The 20,866-nt window shown below is 35.8% G+C and overlaps 1 long non-coding RNA gene across 2 annotated transcripts; it reads left to right on the top strand.

Moving 5' to 3' along the window:
- The first annotated feature begins 121 nt into the window (after positions 1-121).
- Positions 122-3,010, top strand: LOC145621553 (uncharacterized). 2 transcript variants are annotated; one of them, XR_014108439.1, is made up of 4 exons: positions 122-230; positions 618-713; positions 808-915; positions 2,658-3,010. It is a non-coding gene; the product is annotated as an uncharacterized LOC145621553 (long non-coding RNA). The 2 variants fall into 2 exon arrangements; XR_014108438.1 differs by having other exon boundaries at positions 125-713.
- Positions 3,011-20,866: the final 17,856 nt, after the last annotated feature.

Genomic DNA, 20,866 nt, shown 5'->3' on the forward strand with positions numbered 1-20,866 from the left:
CTAACGCAACGGCTAAGAATTAGCCGTTGTAATAGGTGTGTCTAATACAACGCTCACTATCCATATCTATCTATACCATTTAAATGTACTTGTAAAAGGGATTCATTCATTCTCGATCTATAAGACCCTTTCTCTCTCCTCCATTCTACCCTCTCTCTCTCCTCTATCTTCCTTCACTTAGTGGCGCCGTCCGATTGATGCCGCTTGAATTTTTTTAATTTTAATTTTAGGTAAACCACACCATTCATTTTCACTTCATCATACTCCGCCATTCTCTCTCTCCTTTTTCCCTTTGAAGCGGCAAAAACCCTAACCCTGAAAGCCCCAATTTGATTAAAGAACGATTGAAGTTTAGGTTGTTTTATCCTTTGTTGTAATTCAATCTTAGTTTTCAGTGTCAAGTTTGCTTTCATTTCGTCAAGAGAGCCTTTGTTAACTTACTCTCGCCCGATTTCAATTCACTATCTACCAATGTTGTGCTATTTGTTACAAGTATTAATTTCTCGATGACTTGGTGTTAAAGGAACTGTTTTGTGCATTATAAAGCAAATTAAAGGTATTGGATATGTTATTTTATTACCAATGTTAATATTTAATTGAAGATTGTACGTTTGCAGGTCTGAAGTATTTTTCCAGATGTATTTTTCTGAGTTCTGGAAAATCTTCCGTTCTTGAGAGTATTGTTGGCCGTGATTTTGTTGCTAGAGGATCAGGTTAGGTTTTTTTTATAATTCATTAATTGAGAAATTCTATTTTTATTTTTCATTTTTTGAGTTTGAAGGTTGTGAATTTAAAATATTATGGTAGGAATTGTGACGAGGCAGCCATTGGTGCTGCAATTACATAAGACAGAGGATGGATTGCAAGAATATGCAGAGTTTTTGAACTTGCTGAAGCATCAGTTCAACGATTTTGGTATGTAATTCTTATCCTTTAAAGCTATTTTTTACTTTTGTTGTTTGGTTTAAGGTTTATAACTGAAATATGATTTAATTAGTGTAAAATTTTGATTTGATTAGTAAATCATGAAAGGTTTGGTCTTGTAGATTAGTAAACATATGATTTAAATATGTTTTAAGGTTCCAATTGTGTCTCTAATCACAATTGGAAAAGGTTTAAAAGTTAGTAGTATATGTCTATATTATGGAATAAAGGGAATAGATAAGACACAAATTTCAGGGTTTTGGACGGGTAAATTGATAATGTCTGACGTAATTCTCAAGCTTATCATGGTTGTAGCCAAAACTAGAGTTATGTATTTCTTACCTAAGAAAATCAAAGGTCGTGACGATATTTGAGTGTTTGTGTGTTAAGATTTGTTCTTCATGGAGCCTAGGTGGTCAATTCCTTATTAGAAAATGATCCCTTACTTAATGCCTGTTGTATTTCTCATTATAGCTATGTATTAAACATGAGCAGCCCTTATGAAAACTTATACGAAGTACAACAAATCTAATCATTCTCAGACTACAATTTACTATGTGTGTATGCAAACATTAACATCCATTAAAGAACATAAGCTACAAAAATAACAAAATACATCTTTGATATGATGTCAGGGCCTCATGAGGATATCAATAATCTACATACTTACAAAAAAAAAATTAATAGCATCATATTCAACATTAGGATCATAAAATATTTGGTAGAAAGTAATGAGTATTAACTAATCTAGGCATCACAAAATTGCCATTTTTTGCAACACTTTCATGATAGAATTGAAGTTACTTTAATCTGGCAGAATTTTGAATGATGATTTTCATGTATTATGACTATTATCTACATGTTTGTTATGGAGGTCTGTAAGAGGTTAAGAAAGCGCAAGTCATATCTAGTGTATACTATTGTTATGGGAATACCTGCTACTAGGGACCTTGTTCAAGAGGTAACCCTGACCTTAAATCTTCTTAAAAAATTGCAATTCACACTTGATCTAATTGCATACACTTTCCTGTTGATGCAATTTGAATTTTGATCCTATATAATTGTTGTTTCTGGTTCAATATGAATGAGAGTTATAAACAACAACAATTTATAATCAAAAGCTGTTATCATTGCACCACTCAAAATGTGGGACTATATCTGATGTTTTTGTTGACATAAGTGATTCTTTTTGTTGACATAATTGCTTCTTTTTACTACCTCTCTTTATCTATCTCAATTGTAATTATTTTCACCTCCCTTCATAGCTGTTTGAGTTTTATATGCAATCGAGTAGACAACCAAATGCCTAATGTCATTCCTCAAGTTTATCACGATTGTAATAAAAAAAGAGTCATGTATTTCTTACCTAAGGAAACAGAAGGCCATGATGATGATAATTAGTTTGAGTGACTGTGTATTAAGACTTGTTATTTATGGAGCATAGTTGGTCAATACCTTCTTAGAAAATGACCCCTCTAAAATTTTAATTTTCAATTGGTCCATAAGGTTTCTTGTGCTTTTCACAATTTTCTTTTCCAATAATAAAAATTCTTGCTTAGCTTTAAAAAAAATTAGATGGAAATCATGAAATAATAGATGGTTAGTTATTGTTTTGAATATAATTCCTTCAATTCCCCTCGTCTTTTGTGTTAATTAACCTTGAATTTATTATTTTCAGGATTATTTCAAAACCAAATACAATCTAATATGTGTAATTTGTAACTCATGTTTAGGTTCTATTGGTTGGTGTCCTTGTTGACCTATAGTATATTGCTGATGATGTCCTTGCTGCATAATACGGGTGATGTACAAGCGGTATATTGCTGCTGAATGTGCCGATGTCCCTGATGTTGGTGTTTTTGCCTTATGGAAGATGATGACTACTCTCTTCGGCTTCAAAACTTGGTTTTTGCATATTGCGGTCCAAACAATTGCTTCAAATAGTGTTTGGGTGATAAAATGATTTAGTTATAATTTTTAATTGTTTTTTTTAGTTTAACTAGTGATAATTTAATTTGATGTTCCTAATAGATAAATAATGTACAAACTTTTAATTTATATTAATAAAATTCTAATTTTGTTAAAATTCTGCTTTTTAATTGTATTATTATTATTATTATTATTATTATTATTATTATTATTATTATTATTATTAGAGTATAAGAGAATCGTAGCATTAGGTATAGGGAACTGTGGCATTTGGGTATATGCACCATGGCATTAGCTATTGCCACGACAATAATGTTGCCGTTGCAATAGGTATTGATCTAACGCAACGGATCATTGGTGCCCTGGCATTAGGTACCATCTACCGTTGCAGTAGACCTATTGCAACGCCAGCAGATGCCACGGTACATGGCCGTGGCATTAGGCCTAATGCCACGGATTTTGACACCTAGTGCAACGAATTTAGGGGTTGAATTAGATCGAAAATGTAGTAGTGTAACTTGTTTCTTAGTGAGCTGCACAGAGTTAAAGTTTTGTTAGATAAAAAGTCAGAGACTTCTGATGATTTTGTTAAGAATATGGTCCAAAACATGAAACAACGGTTTGACAAATATTGGGGTGAATGTAATATGCTAATGTCAATAGGGGCAGTACTGGACCCAATATTAAAATTTAAAGTTTTAGAAATTACATTCCCCAAAATGTTTTCGTCACATGTAGCTCGAGCGAACATAAGTAAAGTTAGAGATGTTTTACAGGAACTTTATGATGAGTATGTAAGAATTTATTCTTCTTCTTTTGAACAAAGTGGTGAATGTGAATCTGTTTCAAATGATCTTAATGTTGATAGTACTACTACAAGTGGTTTGTCAGAACTTTTGCATGTGGTTAGGGCCGGGCAAATGACAGAGCCTGGTAAATTTGAACTTGAGGTGTATTTAGATGAGGGGCTTTTCATAACTGATGATTCTAAATTCGATGTCTTGGCTTGGTGGAAGGAAAGATCTATGAAGTTTCATATTTTATCTAAGATGGCAGCACAAATTTTAGCAGTTCCAATCACAACAGTTGCTTCCGAGGCAACTTTAAGTGCTGATGGTCGCGTAATAGATCCCTACAGATCAAAGCTTGCCCCTGATACAGTGCAGATGCTGTTATGTTCAGGCGATTGGTGCAGATCATTACATGGGTTGAAATCAAAAAACAAGGTAAGGTGAAGGACTTCTTTTAAGTCATTTTTCAGGCTTTAACTCTCTTCTTATATATATAAATTACAACTTAGATATTGATATTATTGCAGAGAAAAAATGAAGACCAAGCAAAAGAAATTTTTATGCCGACACCATAATGAAGGAACCTGCATTCTGAAAATACAAAGGAGGATTTTGATTATGGCTTGTAAATGGTTGTAATCTCTCATATGGTTTTGTATTTTTGAATTTGTAGAGTGTAGACATTGTAGTCTACCAAGAATGTTGTCTTCCCCTAACTGCTAGTGATTAGTGAAACATATACGAAGCATTTTTTTGACAAAGTGAAACATACATATTTTGGATTAAAGGATTAAAATAATTGTTGGATAAAGAAAATTAAAAAAAAACAAACTAAATGCTTTTAATTAATGGTATAATACTTCACTTTGAAAAAATAAAAAATTCGAGTTCAATTCGAGTTCGAGCTCGAGTCGAGTTTAAGTAATAGGTTTTCGAGTTCGATTCGAGCTCCATTCTTTTAAGCTCGCGAGTTTCGAGTTCGAGTCAAGTTTCAGTTTTGTGCTTTCGAGTTCGAGTCGAGCTTAGCTGAACTTGAGCTCGACTCGCATCATAAGCTGATCTGATCAGATCTGGTATGATCTGATCTGAACTGAATGTTATATTTGACCAAACTTGACCTTAAATATACGATAATCTATACGAAAAAAAATATATCGAGTGAGGTCTTTTTAGATTCGTAATAATGTGTATTTTATTAATATGTGATTTTCATAATTTTTTCATTAAGAAATTAAAGATATTTAGCGATAAAAAAACTGCACATGAAACGATAATTTGATCTGAACTTATTTTTTCTGATCTGATCTGAACTTATTTTTTCTGATCTGATCTGAACTTGTTTTTTCTGAAATAAGTAAAAATAAGGTGAACTAAACAAGACCTTAGTTTATTCATCTCGATGAATGCATTATTAATATCTACTTCCTCTGTTCTTTTTTACTTGACCTGTTTTTTTTTGTATCACGCTTGCCAATGTAAAACTTTAACGATCAATAACTTTAATTCTCAATAAGCAAAATATATTATGATAGTATTTATTGAGACGAATTCAAAAAGAACCTACATGAATATGTTTTCATTACATATTATATATTCACAAAACGTCAAAGAAGGAGTCGTGAATAGTGTAAAAGTCAAAGCGGGTCAAGTAAAAAAGAACGGAGGAAGTAGTTTTTATAAATTTTGCTATTGTTAAATTAAAAATATTTGCAATAAAAAATTTGCATCGATATACGTAAATGAGACTAACATTATAAAACAGTGTGAGTATACAGGTAAAAAATGTGTGTTGTAACCTGTAAGTATAAAAAATGGAGAAAGAAGAGTTTCTTAAGATTGCAATATCATTTTTTTTTTTGTCGTTTTTTGTCTTTTTTTATTTTTTGTCTTTCTTTATTTATTTTTTTTAATGTAGTTGACCCGTATAAAAGGTTAGGGATACCTAGATTATTCGACTTAGATCCAAACTTCACTTGTATTAATTAAAAAAATTAAAATTATGTTTTGGCTTTTATAATACAAGTTGGATCGCCGTAGCACGCGTCAACCAACTTTAAAAACAAATTATACTTACTCATCTCTTTAATCTATTATCGAGTGTATGTATTCGTAATTAGGTGTAAAAAATCACTTTTGTAAATGCATCTATATATTTATATATAACATGTATAGAATAGTATGTACGTTTACATTGTTTAATATATTCCTTAAATTATGTGCAAAGAAGGTATGTTGCATGTAAACTGTCAACATCATATGTACTCCGTTTCCCTTCTCTCCTCTTTCTAAAAACCCTAGCCTCCATTGTTGAATTTAGAGGGGCTTCAATTCCATCGGTTTTTTTTTTTATTGTGGAAAAGCCCCAATCTCTGTTTTATGTATGCCTTTCGCCTTGATTTTTTTTGTTTTAGGTTTATAATAACTCTCCCTTTTTTAGGAAGAATGATTCTCTCTCAAAAGTAAGGGATTTTCTTCTTCTTTAAGAGGTTTTTTCTCTTCGAAAAAGAGGTCTTTCTTCTTTCTTATGAGGAAGAATTTGCTATTATGTTTGATGATTTTCTTTTCTATTTCCTATGTCGTTTGACTTTTTATTTAAGAATCAATTTTTGTAAAAAAAAAAAAGGGTATGTTGCATTTAGAAGAAAACAAATCGAGGAAGTATAAAGTATATAATATAGATTATTATATACACATACGAAATATAGTATATATATAGTTGTCAATAGAGCATAATCTTAAGGGATCTTTCAGATTTGTCTTGATTTTTAAAATTCAAATATCAAAATTTTAACAATTTTTTGGGATCGTAATTAGAAATATAGTTATTCCAATCACTTTGAAAATTGTGTTAAATTCTACTATAAAACAACACATGGGAATGAAACTGAAGAAGTATATTCAATAAAACTATTACAAAAAATTGTTTTATGTCATGATAAACATTAATTTATATTCTTTGTGACGTTAAGAAAATCATAGTCATGTTAATTTTGTGAACACCATCTCAATGCTTAGTTTCAAAATATTAATCACCGTTTCATAATATGTAAATAAAGTTTTTTTTTTACAATTTTAAATGTTAGGAATATGAAAAATATATTAAATACGAGTCTGGGCCGCACCCGCAAAGCAAGAGAAAGAGTCCACTTCACAAGTCCAAGGAGGTTCCATCCCAAAACCATATGGCAGTAGGAGGAGTAACCCCTTAGCCTTATAATTGATTAACTCTCTTTTCTTCAACCAATGTGGGACACTTACATGTGATAGCACTTGGTAGGCCTTTTCGTCAACACTCCCCCTCATATGTAAGCTCCCTTTTTTTTTTTTTTTTTAACTTTGTCTCATGTGATTTTTCGTGCTAGAGTGCTTCTTTACTCCCCCTCACATGGACCAACTCTTGGCCTAGTGAACTTTAGTCATTTAAGGTCTCATATCGTGAATCTGGCTTTGATACCATGTAAAATTATTAATGAGAGAATGGGTTGAATTGCATTGATGATCTTGACTGATATTTATATCCTACAAAAGATAACATACACAATATAAAACTCTATCATATAAATTTTCATAAATCTATCTTAGAATATTACTAAGATATATTATTATCCTAAATATAATATCATAATATCTATATGGAAAATATATCACAATAATATATTTTCCTATATTCCTAACATAAATAAAGTTATAGTGACAAGCGGATGTGAAACATCTAATATTGCAATTAAATGATGACGATAGGAGTATAAGGTTTTTAAAATGTCTACTCGCTCCGTGTTTTTATAAGTGGTTATACTTACCTAATGTGGCCGCATTTGTTTTAAGTGTTACATTTTTGTTTTTTGGCAGAAGCTATAATTTAAATTATATCATCTATCTCTTCTCATGATCCCCACCCACAAACTATTTTTTTTATTATCATTTCTTTCTTTTCACATTCATTATATTACTTTTTAATAAACTATTAAGTATGTGTCTATTCATCTGATTTTCACTGACCTGAACATATATGAACTTATTAGACCTTATTAAAACTTATTTTAGGTGTAATTTGTACTTGGGTAACCCTTATCAAAACTTATCAAACCTGATCTGAACTTATTATACCTGAAATAATTGAAAATAAGGTGAACAAAACATACCCTTAAGTCCACATTTTTCAAGTTTTTAATATACCAACTACCTCACTTATCTTAAAATTTATTTAAATCAATAAAATTGTCTATTACTATGTGTCAATTAGAGCGTGACATACACTTACAAAACACAAACAGAGAGTAATTAAAAAATTAATAAAACATGTATAAGACTAAATTCAAATTTATTTTACTACATATTTTATACAAAGATATTTAGTTACATTTTAATACCAACCTATTTATCCACTTTTACTTGCAACGTAAACTAAGGTCTTGACATTATACATACTCTCTCTTATGACGTTATACTGTGCTTTATACAGAAAGAAAAAAAAGTATAGTTATATATGTAGGATTTGTTAGATTTCGTCTTAATTTGTACTCCCTCCGTTTTGCAATAAGCGCTACACCTTTTTTTTTTTTTTTTTTTTTTTACGTTCGTTTCATAATAATTGCAATAATTCATTTTTTTTTTGTAAGAACTCAATACTATTTTATTAATTCTCTAGATTTCCAACCAACCCTACTTACACTACTTTTTTCTAAAATTTGTGCAACACTATTATGTATAATATTGATTTTTGTGTTTTTATTTTTTTTCTATTTAATTTTTTTTATAATCTAATTGTTATAATTTAGAGAGTGATTGGGATGTGCGTAATGGAAATCAACTTAATTTAATTTATGTAACAAAGACTCAAAGAGATTAAAAACGTTAGGAAAGGATAAGGAAGTAATTATAATATTTAATTCCAAACCATTGGTTTTCTTTTTGTACTTTAGTGTAGAATTTTAAGCTAGGCAAAACTCACATGAGTATATTTTTTTATGACGTATGTATAAAACACAAATTACAGTCAAAGCAATGTGTGTAAATAGTACGGATTATAAAATCTCAAAAGTTTGCTTTAAAAAATATTCTCAAACGTTGTAATTTAAAACGAACGAGGGATATAGTATAGTTATATATATATCCAATTAAAAACCAAAAAAGTCAATGCATTGAGTTTCCATTCTATGCTATACCTATAACTATCCATAAAAAGAAACTTTCTTTGTTATTTTTTACATACTTGACCAGGCCTAATCTAATTGCATAGCATTAAATCAATCAATAGGAAATTAATTATGTATTGGCAATCAACAACCATAAATTACCCCTTCATATTATTTATTAGATCCCCATAAACCCTAGAAAGAAAACTACTCAGACATGATTAAAAATAAACTAAACAAAGCAATTAAACAAGTCATAAGAAATTGAAGGAATAAAAATATTGAAATTAATATATAGAAATCGTACCGAATCGACGGAATTACAAACGGAGTTTAAGAACAAGAGAAAGAGTAAAAGTTTAGAGAGAGAGAAAATCTAAGTAGAGTGAGAGAAAAGTAGTAAGAGTATGTAAAAGAAGGTCCTAAACTTGCTTAATTAAATTACATAAATACTATGCAAGAAATTCTACGCTTAACGAAACTAATCGGAGCTTAAACTCATAAACAAAACACGCGCCCGGTCGGGCGCCACACTGCCCGTCCGGGCCCGCCTTCTTTGCTGATCTCCTCTTCTCGCGCCCGGTCGGGCGCGCCACCGAGCGCTGCTGCTGCGATGCTGTCTCGCCCCGCCCGACCGGGCGCGCCTTCGGGCGAGGCTCTCTTGGGCTATTATGCTTGGACTTCGATTAGGCTATAATTCTTGGCCCAATTGGATTTCCTCCTTTGGTCCTTGAACTCGGTCCAAATGCCTCGGGATTTCCATTACTGAGCCCTTAATCACCGATTTGCTTCTTCTAACAGGCTTTGGGCTTCAATGAGTGGCCGTGTTCCTCCAATGCTCGTAGTCGCTCTTCGAAAATCCGGGAAAATGCTCCAAAAGTGCAATTTCCTACAAAACTCAACCAAAACTACGAAAACACTATAAAACACCAATTAGTAATAAAAGTGGCTCGAAAGAGCTAAAAACACTACTAATCATGACCAAGGGACGGGGGTAAATCACTATATAAAATAGACATATCAACGCCAAGCACGACCATAAAAATAACAGAAATAATAATAAAGAGCTATAATAATAAATATAAGAATAATAAAAAGAACCATAATAATACAGTAATAAAAAAATATACATAAATTAATAATGTGTAGGGTAAAAGTACCCTAGACACGTGGACCAATTAGATAGGGCCACGTGTCAAGCCTAGATAGGTCCACATGGGCCACTCACCAGTTGACAAGTGTCAGCCTCAAATATCAGGTGTAATTGCGGCCTTCAAGGCCCAATTCTCGAGAAAGCCGCAAAGCGCAGCAGCTTACCAAATCTAGGTCAGGGTGACCTAAGAGAGGGCACTTTTCCCAACGACCCTATAAATAGGGAGATATCCCCTATTTTAGGGGCACGTTCAATCATTAATTGCAACCCCACATTCTCCCTCATCAGAGAAAACACCTGATCTCGGAATCCGAGAAGATCTCACTTTACTTTCCGCACCTTTCACATTCTCCTACGTAATCTAATTAACTTGATCGTCGGAGGCGGAGCTCCAACTACCTGGAGTCTCCATTGTTTAATTTTGCAGGTACAGGCACCACCGGACCAGTTTTCGAGTCGTAACTCTTCCGAGGAACAAAATCACCCAAAACATTTGGCGCCGTTTGTGGGGAGAGTACCTCAACGATGGTTCAAGAGTTTGTACCGCTCCCTGATCCTCAACCAGGTTATCAACTGAAAACTCAGCCGGAGGTCTTTACAGACCAGGATGATGACGACCCTCAGGTCGAAACATATGTGGCCAAAGATGGGTTATTCGTTTTCAGGTACATCCGTTCCAGGGAACAGGTGGAACGTAATACTGATCAGGCGGGTGTAGACATCTACTTTTGGCCTCCAGTCCCGATAGGAATTGCAATGACGATAAATAAAGTTGTTTTCGTGATGAATAAACTTAAAGAACACTAATGGATAACTGGTTAAATCATAAAGACACAAAAACGAATAGCCTAACCCAAAAACAAATGCAATAAGGTCTAATTAACTAATCCCGATCATAATTAGGATTAAGCCCGAACTTAAGACCTAAAAATGACGGATTTAGAGGCACCGAGGTAAAAATTAATGATGCCGCAGAAAATCCGCGCGCATCTCAATGGGTCACGCTAGTTTGGCGCGTGCAACTAATTCAGTTGCGCGTGATACCCAGCGCAACTACTAGTGATGTGCTCGCGGAAGATTCAAAAATTCATAAAAATATAAAAATGAATCTTACAATGATGCCACGCGCAAGACATTCAATTGCGCTAGCGCAACCAAATCACTTGCGCTGGGATGCCATGCGCAACTCATCTAGATGCGCGCAACACCTACTGCGGCAGAATGCTCAAAACCCTAAACGCACCCATTCCCTTTAATAGAGGATTAATACGAGGCTCAAACACAAAAAAAATAACCTAAATCTATGGCAGAAACCTTGGGAACTTGTGTGCTACCAAACCCTCTTGTTCTAAACACTCACCCCTATCATACTTGTTACTACGGTGGAGGTTCCCGAACAAGAAGGAGTCCATAAGTGTTCTAAACGAATATCTAGCAAAGCGAAGTGGTAAAATCCCGAGCACTTAGATCAATCATATTTATTTTATTGTTTAAAACAACTTTCATTAATTAATTAGTGTTGTTTGATCACTTTAAACGGATTTTTAATTAATTAATTCCATATAGTATCTTGCGTTAAATAAGAATATAATTGAATAATTAATTGTTGATTGATCACTTAAGCCAAGGCGAATCTTATTTATTTTGTTCTTTTCACGAATTTGAATTAAATAAAGAATAACGACTTTGCAGTGTAATTCCTACGTGATTGATGCATGTAAATAAAATCAACTAACTTAGTTTTAGGTATCGCGTTGCATATATTGTTTGGTGATGAAATTGTGAAAAAGGAAGAGCTAGTAGAGGCCGCACTATGGCTAGGATAACGATTCCCCTCTAAAGGGAACGTTAGCTTGGTACCCTCGCTCCCGAACTCATTTATGGTTTATGTAGACCAATTTAGGCATGGGTAAACTAACGATTTGTGCTAATTATCCCATGAACTCTAATTAGGAGAAAGGCATGAACGAGGTTTATGAGATTTTCTAAAACTCATTGGCGACTCCTACTTGTTTCTTACAAAAAAGCATGATGATAGAATCAATTCTAATTTAAGGTCTTCCAAACAATCAAGAATTCAAACCTTAATACACCCTAAATGTAAAGTCATAGGCTTTTAAAGGGCCATGAGCATCTAAGGAAAAGGATCCTTTACTGTAGGGAATATTTCAAGCATCCCAAACTTGAACCCCATTGTGATCATACACTTAAGCATGGTGGCGTCCAAAGGGAAGAAAGGTAGAGTAAAAGAGTCGCCAACAAGTTTTAGGAACTTATAAACCGTTCACAGGGTGAAGGTTACACCCCTTCACGATCTATGAGATCCCTAACTCCAATAGGCCTGGAACCATGACTGGATGTTCGGGGATGAGGGTAGGAATCCAATCTAAAAGTGATTGAACCCGCCCTAAAATAGGCCTATACTTTATTCTTCTCATATTCATGTGCGCTTTCCGACTAACATGCAAACATTAGGATAACCCTAAACCTGTTTAATCTATGTTGGTTGAATATTAATGCACAAATAAAACTATTATTGACGATCACTTGAATATAAGTCATATTAGCCTAAACCAAATTATTAATTATCTTATTAGGTGTGATTTTAAGTACAAATTCCCTTTAAACCTGCATAAAAGGCGTGATCAAGCTATAACAACAATATATATCAAGCAACATAATAATAACAATTATAACTATAATAATCATCATAACAATAATCATAATCATAACAACTATGTTAACACTAAAGCATAATAATAATAGCAAGATCCTAGGCATGATACTAACAAGATTAATAACAAACCCTAGCATATCACTAGACTATAAAGATAAAAGCTTTAGCCTTAACATGATACTAAAGCACCCTAAACGTGATACTAGAAAACATTAATAACATCTTAACACGATACTAGCAATATTTATTAAATTTAAACATGCTTTCTACAAGAATAGAGCAAAAAAATTACTCACTTTGATGCCTCGTACCTCTTTCTAATAACAAAATACACGAGTTAGTAAACTTCAATAAAATCTAGAATTTTAAATCAATTTAGTAAACTTCAATAAAATCTTAAATCAAAGAATTAAATTAAAGAAGTAAGTAAAGAGTTAGAATTTGGATTTGTGGTCTAAACCCTTAGAAAAGTATCAACCTTTCACTTCTAGAGCAAATACAACTTCGAACTTGGCTTGGTGTGTCTAGAACTAATGAGTGAGGTATGGTGTATTTGAGAAAAAGCTAGTTTAGAAAAGCTAGAGGGAGAAAGAATAATCTATATCGCTTAAGAGAGAGAAGAGAAGAATTAGAGAATTTTGGGTTATTGAAACGGAGGTCAAGGACCCTATTTATAAGAAAATAGTTTGAAAACCGATAGAAAAGAGATCAAGTTCCATTGGGAATAAAATACCACCTGTCGCCTAGCGACAGGGGTTAGCGCCAGACGACAACCTTAGCGCCAGGCGACAGACATTAGCACCTGGCGACAGGCTTATCGCCTCGTGCTAATTAAAAAGTACCACGCGCTTTTAACGCGGAATCCTCTTCTTAATATGATTAAGCAGCAAATTCCGTGTTTATCTATTAAAATCAGATTTATGATAAAAACACTTATTTTACTCTAAGTAAAACTCAAATAATAATAATAATAATTATCAATCCTAATTCTACTAGAATTAAAAAGAACCTTCTAGAATATTTTAGAAGATTAAAGTTAATCGTAACAATTTTAGGCGTAATAATTAATAGGCCCTCCTCTATATCTCTGGCCGCATATAAAATTCATTTCGGGCCCAATTTAGTATTTTGGCCATAACTTCCTCATTATTCATTGGAATTGGGCTTATAATATATCGTTGGAAAGCTCTTTTCTATCCCCATCCAACTACACTATTATTGGACCCTTATCATGGACCAAAATAAATTGGGCTGGCTATTGTTTATAAATAGAGAATGTTTTCAAAAACAGAAAGAAGGATTTTAATAAAAACAACCGCATCATTAGACATTTCACACTTTCACTTTATTCGATAATCAAGCGGCATAAAAGGTATTCATCACTAGGTTTGGTTTCGGGAAGACACAATTGGGTGTCTACAGAAGCCCCCACTTTGATTGAGTTTGGAGATATGCAAGTTTCGAAAACAAAAGTCAAAGTAGCAGAAGCGTTCTGCGACCCTAAATCGTTCTTGTAACGCCAATACCTGTAAACTAGCGTTAGTTAAACCAGATAAGAGTTTTAAGAAACGCGTATCTTGCACCGTCGAGTACACATCTCTAGAGTAACCGATTTTGTTGCTGCATTTTGTAACGACTTCCACAGTGCCTCGTGAACGCCATCATCGAAGACTGTTGCTTATAACCATCCTCGATTATTTGTGACAATCTTCCACAATACCTCGGGAACATCGTCTGCAGGTAACATTACTTCGCTATCTTCAATCTTTTTGTGACTATCCTCCTCAATATCTCGTGAACATTGTCAAAGGTGATTATACCTCATCATCTCCAGGTTTGTGGCAGTACCTCACCGCTATAGCTCCTCTATACCTCGGGACATCGTCGAAGGTGACCGTACTTCGTCATCTTTAAGGTTGTGGCAATACCTCACCGCAGTAGTACTTTGCCGCAATAGACAATCTTTTCTATACCTTGGAACATCGTCAAAGGTGACCTTACTTCGTCATCTTTAGGGTTGTGATAATCTTCCAAAGAAGATTATCGAAGATCACCGCTTGTTGATCCTCAATGCTTTGCTTGAATCTTTGTTATATAGACGCTTGTTAAAATTGCTGGTGTGCCAGTACCTCGACGTATTTTGTGAATGAGCCAGTACCTTGGCGCTTGTTCTACTGCGAACCATTACTTCGGTGCTTGCAATGAGCCAACGCTTAGGCGCTTTAAGCTAAGTGAGACGATCATTTGTCAGGTCGATTATTTATTGCGATTGTAATCGAGCCGACTACTTAATCATGTCAAATTGCTTAAAGGGGCTAACTAGCGTACCAAGGAACCCAAAATTATTGCATGAGGTCCACATAATCTGATATGGGGGCCACTCACATTGTCGCTGCACCAGCGCTCACTAAAAATATCTATCGCTGTGCATTCGCTCTGTCCGCCAGGCGACAGATGTTAGCGCCAGGCGCTAATTCTGTCTTCTGGCGCTGAAGTCGATTTTTCAAAATAAAACCGTCTCCTTCGCCGTTTCTGCTGCTGCTGTTCGTGCCTTCGGTTTTGCGAAATACTTCAACTTGCTTGTTCTTGGTCGTTTCTCATCCAAATTCGCTCAAACTTGTTGTAAATCGAAGCTTATTTTATCTAGTTTCCTGATCTATGTAAGTTTTCTTCAAACTCACCTCGGTTTTGCTAAATTTTGTGCATGTTTGTTCACGAATTTTGGGAAAAATTTGAACCTTAGATTGCTTAATTTGCTCTGCTCGTTGAATTTTATGCTATAAAATTGCTTGATCATGCTTATGCATTGCCTTGGGATTGTTTTGAGACTTGTTTGTCTCAATTTAGTGAAGAAATGAGCAAATTGCCTTTGTTGAGCCTCGTAAATTCGTGAGAACAATGTGGCTCGTTCTTCGTGTTTTTGCTAGCTAATCTTGTACTATTTGTCACAATATTTGTCATAGTATTGCAAGAAATTTTTTGATTGCTTGAAAATGCTATTCATGCTGAAGTTAAAATTATGCTCTGTTTTATTACTACTACGTACTCTGTTTTGACGAACATAGTATCATGCGGCTAGGGGAACCTTAGATATTATAGAACCTTTAATTTACTGTCATTCTGCATAATACAGCTTGTCCAGACGACGTGGCTCCGGTTCTCGCTCTAGGGAGGCTCACCGGGAGGACGAGCCTGTCGGGGGAGCTCCTCTACTCCAGGGGAGTTCCTGGAGTGGGATGGACGCACCCTGTATTTTGCTCCCTAGTTCCACATCTCGGAGCATGTCCGGCGCGGGATTTGTGGTGGGAGGACTCGTAGCCATGGCTCTGGCAACGACATGATTGGCTCCATGTACGACACCTTCTTCCGTGATCACGACGATTTGCACCGATTATGGGAGTTTTGTGGCTTGACTCCCTTAATTTGAGCTACCCAGGCTTTGTATTCTTTTGGGTCGAGCCACCACGTGGTTTGAGGTTTGGTGGAGTTCTTCTTGGACACCACCAACACCTTTCACTTTCCTTGGGGTGAGATGACTATCAACCCTGTCGACTTCAATCTCATCTCGGAATTGGAGTTTTGTTCAGCCGCTCTCCCGTTCGAAAGTTGATCACCGTCTATTCTCCGATGGTACTAGAGCTGCTGGGTCCTATTGTCATTCGGGCCCGTAGCAAGGCTGTGCCGACGCAGATCAGCTCTCGATGCATTTGGCGATCTACCCTTGCGGTGGCCTTCCAGAATGGTGTGACCGCCAAAGAGTAGCGGGTGCGCATCTTTGCTCTAATTTTGTTGTCAGGGACCTTTTCTCCTGATAGGGGTATCGAGTGCTTCTCTACTACCTGCACTCTCTTCGCGACCTTTATATGGTCGAATCTTATGATAGGGCCAGCTTAGCCTACGCCGATTCCTGATGGGATTGCGACTCTTTTGTTGTCACAGCGCATTCACAGGAGATATCGCGCTTTCTAGATTTTGGAGAGTCGTAGAGGTACACTTTATCTCCTTTAATAGAGTTAGCTTTAGGTATGTATTAGCGTTTGCTGATCTTTCTTTGTCTTGTAGATCTGGTTCTACGAGTACTTTCCATCTCTCGCGCTGGCGAGACCTTCGCCTCGTCAGTTCCTAGTTTCTGCCTGTTGGGGAGGTCGTCTTAACAACCAGGCTACCATGGCTCGCGTTCGAGATTTGATCCTCTCGGTATGCTCTCTCGGCACTTGTCTCTTTGTTACCTTTTGGTAGTATTTACTCTTATGAACACACGTTTTTTAGGAGCCTGCTGTGGAGTATCGGACATGGGCCGATTTGGAGATTCCTGCTCTTCCAGCACAGTACACTACTGAGCTTCAGTACTTCTAGAGGATGTATGATGCTGTGGTGTACTTAGGTAAGAGAGTGCCTATTCAGCACTCTTCACAGATTTTCATTGTTCCTGCTCGCCCACCTAAGCATATGTTTGATCAGGCGAGGCTGAGAGATTTGGTGAGTAAGTCGCATGCGGGTATACCTTGGCGGGGTGGTGCCGCCTGGAGCGGAGCTACAGCGAGGATTCGCTGCCACGTTGTGCTCCACCGCCCTATTTGTCGAAGGAGGCATAGGTATATCCCTTATCTCTTGTATTTGCTTTTTAGATAGCCCCCAAGTAGATTCTAATTACTTGGACTTATTTTGCCAGACTGCGCCTGTAGAGTTTGTTCCTCCACTAGTATTATCAGTTACCAGGGGATGTATGGTTCGGTTGAGGAGATGATTCCTCTAACTCCTCCGGATCAACGCTTCATCGAGTAGTTGATTCCATAACATCAGACCTGGGTGAGTTATTTGTTTACTGTTTACTTGCATTTATCTTTGACTGCTACTAATTTTGTCTCTTGATAGTTTTCTCACGAGGTGGTGACGTTGATGGCGAGGGGTATGGACGCCTTTCGTCATCAGCTGGTGAGAATGAGAGATCAAGCTATTTTTCTCATCTTCATCTCATGTTGATTTATCATGTTTTCTGTATCCAAATTGATTTATTTTTGCAGGGGTAGCCTATTCCTCCGTCACGTATTCGGTCGAGACCCAAGGCCAGGAGAGAAAGATCCGGTTCGAGACGTCGTCGTGCTTCTTTTGGGAGCCAGGGTGGTCGGTCAGATACGGCTCCTACTAAGCGGTTGGAGATTTCGAGCTCTTCATCTGAGGGTGCATCAGTTAGGCCGACAGGCTAAGGAGGCATAACATCGGCTCCTTTGATGGGTGGTGGGACGTACAAGGTTGGCTCGTTGTCGTAGCAGCCGCAGCAGCCTCAGCCTTGGGGATTCAGTATTAGGGTGAGCTTGGATGGGCTGGCCCTAACTTATTGATCCCGACTACTAGCGATCTTGGAGTTGGTGAGGGGCATACTCCTCGGTCTGTATTGTTCTTCGACGCATTAAACATTCCTCCTCATTTGCGTCCTCCAGCACCGTAGTTGTACCTGTACACTTATTTATTTTGACTTTGTAGGACTTTGCTAGTTTGTATTATATGACTTCTATACTAGACACATCGTATATACAAACTTTTTATTTATTATGCTTATTTTATCTTTGCATTTTATTTTTCATTTTATGCGCATGTGAGTGTGTGGAAAATTGTGACTAATTTTGCGCAAAAATTCCATCATTTTTATTATCAATGGAGGGTATTCTACTTTCATCCCCAAAAGAAAAAAATGAAAAATAAAATAAACTTTGACTAAAATAAGACCAAAATTAATTAAGCCCAGATTAATAAAAAAAAAAGATGTGTGAGGTAATGTTGGAATTTAATTGGATAAGGCTTTGAAACAAGAGGTCAAAACCGTAAAGTCATTGTACAAATTCGAGTCATAGTCGACGCAATTTACATAACGGGTGATGCTGGCGCCAACCGCCTTTATGTCGCCAGGCGCTGACCATTGTCGCCAAGCGTCAGGCTTTGTCGCTAGGCGCTACACCTGTCGCCTGGCGACAAGCCATTTTCTCCAAATCCTTTTGGGATTAAACTATACCAGTTTTGTGCATAAATAGCCCCCTAATCTGCTGATTTCTGTATAATTCGAACAGATTAAGAATAATCATAATCTTAGTTTCTCAACAAGCAGTCATGTATAAGAGTATTAGCGATTTTACTCGTGAGTGGTGTCGGTCTTTGACTGCTAAGGAGAGGAAAGAACTTGACTTTTTCCACATGGGGGGTATTTATGGTATTAAGGGGGTAGATATTGATATAGATTTTATTCATACCGCCTTAGGATATTGGGACCCGGACACTCATTGCTTTATACTAGGCTATGATGAAATAGTCCTTTACCGGAAGAATTTGGTGCCATCCTACGCTTCCCTTCTTTTGGTCTTGCTGTAATTCCTAAAGTGAGTGAATATTACTATAAAGATTTTGAGCGTTTCCTTAACCTTAGGGATAGGGATCTAAAAAAAATATTGTGCACGGGAATGTTGTTAATTTGAAAGAATTTGCACGTCATTATACCACGCTCTGAGTCTTTTCATGTTTATAGGAGGAGAGCTTTCATCTTTTGCATGCTTAATCAATATCTTTTCACTAATGGTAATAATCATGAGGGTCAAGCAATATTAGTCTCTGTGATGGAACAAATTGAATCTAGGAGAAATCCAATGCCACTAATTGTTGGAGAGACTATGCTTAGCTTAGATGAATTAAAGAAAAATCCAAAAGCACCTCTTCGACGCTCTCCAATTATTAAAGGTAGAAAAACAATTTTTTTGATTACAGAAATCAAAATATGTATTTTTGTATAGTAATACTAATTATTTGCCATGAATTTTTTGCAGTTTTGGCTAATGGAGATGCTAGAATTAATTAATCTTCCTGACAATGTTGACAAATATACACTAAATTTCTTTGCACGTCGAAAGAAACGCTTTTCCATAAAGATGGGCCGTCGGGAGTGGAGTAGAATCTTTGAATCTTGTAATTTTTCCATCAAGTGGGTCGTTCCTTGGTGGAGAATCGAGAAGATGATTGGTGTCAACAATCAACCCTTTTGCCGTCTTCTTAGTTTGACAAAGTTGACCTTTTATTACCCCTCTAGGTTCAAAAGACAATATGGCCTTGCTCAAACTATTTTTTCTAGTGATCTTCGTCACCCTCATGAATTTCTTGTTTCACAAGATGTTGAGAGATTTGACAATTATTGGTGTGCTAGGCCTTTATGGGAAGTTGTTACCCAAAAGGTTCCACCTTCTTTGTTTAAGGATGTGAAGCATTGGCTACTTGGTAGATATAAAAAGGACAAGAACAAAGTTCAAAATAAGACCAATGTGAAGAATCGCCTAGGAGACACGAAAATACCCTCTAAGGAACGCCTATGTGAAAGAGTTGAATTTAAGACTTCTGTTATGCCTAAGAAGAAAAGAACTACTAAAGGTATAGGGAAAAGAAAAGTTGACTCTACAGAAAAGAAAGTGTGGGTAGAAAAGAAAATTGGAGTGATGGCTGAAGGGGAAACTATCCATACTAAAGGTTGAATGTAGATCCTCTAAAGGATGTCTACTAGCAAAAGTGATGGATGAAGAGGAAGATACTAACAAGAACTGGAAGAGAGCTAGAAAGGAGAAGGAAGATTAGAGCATTGCTTTGCTTTCAATTTATTAGACAAATTTAATATTTAAATCAATTTTATTTTTTTAAGCTTTATTTAAATTCCATCAATAATGTAATTTTACTTTATTTTATTAATGCAATTTTCAGCTTTTAAAATTAAATCAAAATTTTCATTTAAATTTTTTTAATGCAATGAAAACATTCATTCTGAAAATCATTCGAGACGGAAGTCGAAAATTTCCGAAATACACCGAAATTCCCCTTGATTATCGCAGAAAACTGGCGCTACAATTTTGTTTCTGTCGCTAGATGCTAATGTCTGTCACCAGACGCTGAGTTCTGTCGTCAGGCGACAAGTTTTTTATGTTGCGCTGGTCTTGAATTCTGAATCATCGATGCTAGGATCCAAAATTTGTAGAAATTAAAGTGGCCGCACCCTGCTAAGGGTTGCTTACGTTTCCTTTCCTAAGGAATCAGGCCTAACGTAGCTCTCTTGAGTGTCCTACTCAAGTAATTATGGGTAGTACTTCTTAAGTTGGTCAATATTTGTCATGTTTGAAAATTAATTACCATCCATATCAGTTAGTTTTGCGGCACCTCATGATAGGATAGTTTTGACAATATATGGTCCAGACCAATTAGGCCTAAACTTGCCTCTTGGATCCAAAACATT

This window comes from Chenopodium album, chromosome 27 (assembly GCF_948465745.1).
Source record: "Chenopodium album chromosome 27, dcCheAlbu1.1, whole genome shotgun sequence".
Classification (NCBI taxonomy): Eukaryota; Viridiplantae; Streptophyta; class Magnoliopsida; order Caryophyllales; family Amaranthaceae; genus Chenopodium; species Chenopodium album.